The sequence below is a fragment of the Bidens hawaiensis genome, unplaced genomic scaffold (genome assembly GCF_021521415.1).
Source record: "Bidens hawaiensis isolate Kalapana, Puna unplaced genomic scaffold, B.hawaiensis_p1.1 tig00072032_1, whole genome shotgun sequence".
NCBI lineage: Eukaryota > Viridiplantae > Streptophyta > Magnoliopsida > Asterales > Asteraceae > Bidens > Bidens hawaiensis.
Genome location: NW_027502601.1, coordinates 34,592 through 41,184, shown reverse-complemented (window position 1 = coordinate 41,184; position 6,593 = coordinate 34,592). Strand labels below are relative to the sequence as shown.

The following is a 6,593-nucleotide window of genomic DNA, read 5'->3' as shown; positions in this document are numbered from 1 at the left end:
TGATCTAACCGATGTATTTCCGTTTACAGTTTTAAAAACCGTTGGAATGATTATTAAGACTTTTGTTACTTACTTAAAACTTGAACTCACCCAGCTTAAGCTGACTTTATGTGCATGTTAGTGTGAGTTTCAGGTTAGGGAGAGGATGCCTTATTGCTTGGACGTGCACGAAGTTACTGGTCGGTGAAGGGCATACTGGAAGGAAGAATTTGCTCATGAACATTTTTTTTTATTTCAAAAGACTTATAAAAAAATTATACTTAATATGGTTTTGGGAACTTATTTCATTTTTCATGTTTTCCGCTAAATTTACACTTTGATATGTTTGTTTTAACGGAAGAAACGGGTTTCAAGTTTATTCTTTTTGATAAGTGTTTGGTATGAATATCAACTGTGGGGTTCCCGGGATTCGAGGCCTTACAGATGTTGGCAACTTTGTTTCTACAAAACATCTATCGCCTACATGGATTACCTAAGAGTATTGTTACGGATCGCGACCCGATTTTTCTTAGCAAGTTTTGGAAGGAACTTTTCAAACAAATTGGAACAAAGCTCAATTACTCCACGGCTTATCACCCTCAATCGGACGGCCAAACCGAAGTTGTTAATTGATGTTTGTAAAACTTTTTACGTTCTTTTGCAGGTGACGAACCTAAAAGTTGGAGCAAATATTTGTACTTGGCGGAATACTGGTATAACACATCACACCATTCCTCTATTAATATGAGTCCTTTTCAAGCACTCTATGGGTAGCCCATTCCGGACGTGATGCGGTACAAGCCAGGAGCTTCTGACATTCCTTCGATTGATGAAACACTTAACGAGTTGCAGCGCCTTAGATCAGTTGTCAAGCAAAATTTAAAGATGGCACAACAACGCATGGCTAGTTTTGTAACTGAGCATCGAATGGAGAAAGAATTCAAGGTTGGTGATATGGTTTTCCTCAAGTTACAAGATTATCGCCAAGGATCGGTGGAGCATCGCAATACGAGGAAGCTTTCAAAAAGATTTTTTGGGCCATTCAAGATAATCGAGCGTATCGGGTCATTGGCATATCGACTTCAACTACCGGTCGGGACTAAGATCCTCAATGTTTTTCACGTCTCGTTGCTGCGAGAAGCAAACGATAACCCAAGTCCAGTTCCTTTACCAGATTTCACCGGGATAGGGGAGCCTATGTTACAGCCAAGTCAAGTACTGAATCATCGTTACAAGCTAGGGAAAGTTGAAGTGTTAGTCGCATGGAAAGGTCAAGAGATAGCAGGGGCGACTTGGGAGTTATATGAAGATTTTTGTGCGCGTTATCCGGAATTTCATGTTGAGCTCGAGGACGAGCTGAAACTGAAGGGGAAGGCAATTGTTATGGCCCAAAACACCACCGGTCCAAGTCAAGTAGCTACAGGCCCAATCACAAGGCCCAAAAGAGATGCCAGGAGACCCGCACGGCTACTAGACTAATTCCACAATTTATTTACTGCATGTTTTTAATTGTTTTGCAAGTTTGATTATTCTTTAAGTCACATGTGCATTTAGAAGTAGTCGAGGGAGGTGACATGGTGAACATGCTTTCATGGCATGGTGGACATGTATTCCCATGCATGTTTAAATACTATTCTTGCTTTGTATTTTGGAATATACAGAAAATTGTCCCAAGTGTTCTCTTCTCATTCTTTTGGTATTCTTGAAGTGTAGCCTACTCACAGGCCTTATCACATGATCATCTTCATTCTATGACAATCAAAAAGGGTTGAATCATATTTTCCTTTTAATGTACATAGCATGGAGAAAAAATTACGATGACTTGTATATTTTCATCTTTTATTTTTAATATGATGTTAAGGTTCATACTTTTTTGCCTTTGCTATGTTGATATAGCGACCACAGTTTGTTTTCATCTTACTAATTTAGCAACCGATAGTACCAATACAAGGCAACATTTGTAGCATACTAGGCTTATTTGTGGTACACTTTCCCCACAGAGTAAGTTGCTAGGGCAGGATATAAATAATAATTACTTGAGGGCGTACCAAGTAAAATATACTACTTATACAAACACTTGCTCAAGTGTTTACATTGGGCCATCTTTCGCTATAAATTATTCATGTTATGTTGTGTAAACAATGCCATGTGTTAAAGCGGGTCGCTAATTAGTTAGTAAGTTAAGAAGGTGGAACAGTTTTTTACGTATCAACTTATTTGGTACATATTCAATATAAAATGTTGTTAATGTTTCTAGGTAAACCTTTCAACAAAGTTAGCTAATGATGAAAAGAAGATGTCATGCATGTGATGTAATTCTCATATTTAAACCAATGTATTGCGTCAAGGACGGGATACGACATGTCACGCGTGAAGGAGGTGTCACATAGGACCACGACCCAGGCATAGTAGCCATTGAGTTACACAACAGCAGACTAATGCTAAGACTTAATTTGTGTTTCAATTAATGCCTACTTCATAATTTACAATTATTTTAGTTAGTCAATCATTCACCAACCAATGGTGAAACCAGTAACGTAGCTCGAACAACAAAACATAGTTAAATTATAATCTATAGGGTGTAATTTATGAAAAAGTTATCGATTCATGGCTACTTTTTTATATAGACTTTCATTTAGAAAGATATAACAATACTGAAAAGTAAATATGAACCACAATACCCTAATAGTGATTTAGCTCTGGATCATTATCTCCCCACAACCAAACCATTAAATCATCTCCAACTTCCTCCATCCCAAACTCCATGTCATCGCCATAAGAGCCAAACTCTAATGATATTGGTGAGTTCAGGACAAAGTTTTTGTCTTCTACCAAATTATTTTGAGCACATTTGACACTTGTATCTATTATAATATTTTCTGTCTGTTCCTCATCATTAAGGCTCGACAAAGGATCTGAGTCCATCACCTCACTTACTAAAAGCTTGCTAATATTGGTCGACTCTTCATCTTGGTACCCAACTTCATCTGGTCCAGATTTTATATTTTCTTGCTCTTCTTCGAAAATCAACTTAGGGCCACTAAGTAGAGTGCCATTTGCCTTCATAGACATAGAGTTACTTCCAGTTCTCTTATTCTTGTTATACTTTTTAGCGAAGCAACGGCTAACGCGACCAATTCTTCGGGATTTTTGAACCATATTTGTTATGTCCACTGAGGTTAGTGCTGAGTTGTTTTTACCTCTCATAAACATGTAAATTTTACGGCTTAGATGAGAGTTCCAGTAATTCTTGATCTCGTTATCTGTTCGTCCAGGTAAATGGCTAGCGATCACTGACCATATATAAAGTAAATATGTATTTTATCCATCAAAATAAGAGGAAAATCATATAAAATTGTTGACACTAAAGTATATATAACTAATTTCTCTAAACATTCTAATTTACGGTTTTATAAATATTGGAGTTCAGTCTATAGTAGATAATATTGGAAGCGGGTTTAGACAGAAAAATATAAATGTATATATGTATCATTATGATAATTTAAAATAAGGTTTTTGATAACTCTAATTTTGACGTAACGGTCGGGATTAATCCTAACGAAAGAAATGCTTTGTGACAGTTTCAACTTTCAACATATTTTCATTCACTAATGCCATACTAACCATGCCATATTAACCGAAGGCTAACCCATTAGTTTTTTTATGGCGTAGCCTGCCAGCAAGACTCACCAAACTGACACCCATTTATGTTGAAGGTGCAGTTACTTTCTTATACCATGAAGTGTATCTAAACTTATGTCCCATCAACTTGATCCGTGATTTTCAACCCTATAATAAGATCATCAAGTACACAGTACATGCCTACGTCTGAGGACCATACATGTGGGCTTTAAGCCACCAAATTTAAAGCCAGAAATATGTACAGTAGTTATTGGGACCTTTCATTATACAATTATAAAATTACCACAACTGATTTTATATAATCACCATGAATCCTGCTCAAGATTCATTGATTTTCATAATAATAATAATAATAATAATAATAATAATAATAATAATAATAAAGAAATAAATGGAGGTTTCCAGAAAAGTTTAATTCATATAAAAGTCTAATTTTGTTTTGCTGTAGTTATAGTTACATAGAATGATAATAGAAAACAGTAAAAAGTTAATCCTTGGAGAGAAATGTTAACATGAAATTACCCATTTAAGTCCAGAATAGTCAAATTTAGATTTAATTCATATATGCTTAGGGTTGTTCATCCTCACATGCTTCTAGATCATTAAATCTGAATGGATGAAAGTTTTCATTTAATCGTGTAATTAACAGTATATGAATAATTTAAACATATAAAGTAATATATAGCTTTATGGTTCTTTTGGTCTTCTTGTTTAAGTGATTCACAAGTAATGTATTTACTGCAGAATAAAATAATGAGACAGTTCATGCTTGACGCTTCTCAAATATTAGAAGATAATTTATAATATATTTAACTGACCACTATAATGATAACCACATTGGACCATCCCAATGCTAACACCACAAAACCATCACCTAAGGGAATTTGTTTTCATACACCCCTTCAAATAAACATATATACTATTCCTTTTTCTTGTAAATTGTAGTTTACATAAAGGCAAACGACAGTTTATTTTATAATATTTTATTTATCTTTATCCTTTACGGGCGTATGAAAGCCAGAATCCATCACGTAAACTTGCCTCTTCAGATGACAACTTTTTATCTTTCGAAAAGATTATTTTTCTCTTCCATTTCTCCACAAACATCACTAGATATTCACATGATCAGCAAACACACACACATATATATATTATATAACTATAGATGATTTGTTTAATAATATAAATATACATACCTACATATAAACTATTAAATGTTTACAAAATTTTGACCTGGCCTGTGTTTCATCGATTTTGCTCATTCACACCTTCAAGCGAAGGCGTTGTACGGTGTAATAGACAAATCTCCAACCTGTGCAGGATGGCCACACAGGCATCTCGACAGTTTGTTTGAGAGCGTTTTAGATGGTTTTATGTGAATTGTAATATTTTATCCAAGTGTACAGAATCTTAGATGCTCTATGCCCATCATGTTCCTCAAATTTTTTATTATCTTTAACCAAGGAAAGAGGGTGAACAAACACAAACCTGTTGCCCAAGCATTCATGTAACTTAACAATGATTTCTTCTTCTTCTTTGGTGATATTGCCTCTCTTCAAGTCCCCTCTAAGGTAATTAATCCATCTTAGTCTGCAACTCTTTCCGCACCTTAATAGTCCTTCCAAAAGTCAAGTAATTATATAGCCGCAATACAATTATAAAACAGAAATATTAACATAAGAGTAATGATGATACCAATTTATAAGAGAGATACTGTCACGTCTATTGGACAATAGATACAGTAGGTGATCCGCTTGTCAATTCTTTACCATCAATGCTTTTTCTCAAGGATTTCACCAAGGGACTACCGTCGTTTTCCATTGTTATTTGATAATAGTTATTAGTTGAAGTTTTTTTTTTTCATTAAATTTTCATTCTTTTAAATGCAGTGCTTATAACAAAATGGAAGAGAAACATGCAAAAAAAGTTGCGCCGTAAGCGCTAGCCATGGGAAAACTAAGTCATTTTAAAATTATTTTCATGGATACTGGGGTTACAACAATGAATTGAAGTACCTGCATTTTTCGGTAACGACCTCCAAGAACCCTCACCATTTGCATGAATGTATTTGATCAATCTCTCATCTTCTTCTGCAGTCCACCTCCCTTTCTTTAGTCCTTCCTTGTCGCAACAAGGTGCTCTTCCCATTATTTAAGAAAATTTTAGGCAGAAGAAGTCACACACCAAACTTCTTCTTATAGCGGTGATACAATTCTTCTGAAGCTGTTTACATAAAATGCTGAAATATTTTTATTCGGCCTGTAATTGTCGAGTTATTTTAATATAAAATTGGCATGTGCTGTGATTTATTGTCCACTAGTACTAGCCTTCAATTAAGGACACCAAACTAGAAAACTTTTTCTAACAAAAAAGGTCATGGATCAACAACCATCAAGTCTTTATACCACATGACTTTAAGATTGTGATGATCTTTGGTAATGGAATAGTAAAAATATATAGACCTCATTTTTCAAATAATGGTAAAAAAATATCAAAGAGTGTGATTCAATTTAATTATAATATATATATAATTAAATTGAATCACACTCTTTTATATTTTTTATCATATATATATATATATATATATTATAATTGAATTTTTTTACCGACTTTTTTTAATTATAATATATATATATATATATATATATATTATATAAAATTAAACTGAATCACACTCTTTGATATTTTTTACCACTCTATATAGATATAATCGTTCGTTTTATATCGATATTGCTTAAAGAATAACTGTTATATATATATATATAGAGAGAGAGAGAGAGGGAGACGTGTGTTCATAACAAAATTCAAATATCTCAACAACTACGAATCTACTGCTGGCTCAACCATTTTGGTGCCTAAAACGAAAAAAAAATAAAAATCCAAGACCATTTTTAGAATTGGTTTGTACTTTCAAAATACATTTTCCTGAAATGAAAAAAAACATGGAAAATATAGTTGGAAACTATGATATT

General features: G+C 33.9%; 1 pseudogene across 1 annotated transcript; it reads right to left on the bottom strand.

The window, feature by feature from the left end:
* Positions 1-2,661: 2,661 nt before the first annotated feature.
* Positions 2,662-5,845, bottom strand: LOC143605924 (transcription factor MYB12 pseudogene; annotated as a pseudogene). The gene is made up of 3 exons (XR_013148644.1): positions 5,637-5,845; positions 5,110-5,239; positions 2,662-3,280 (listed from the first exon to the last, which is right to left on the bottom strand). The product of XR_013148644.1 is annotated as a transcription factor MYB12 pseudogene (transcript).
* Between the last annotated feature and the right edge of the window lie 748 nt (positions 5,846-6,593).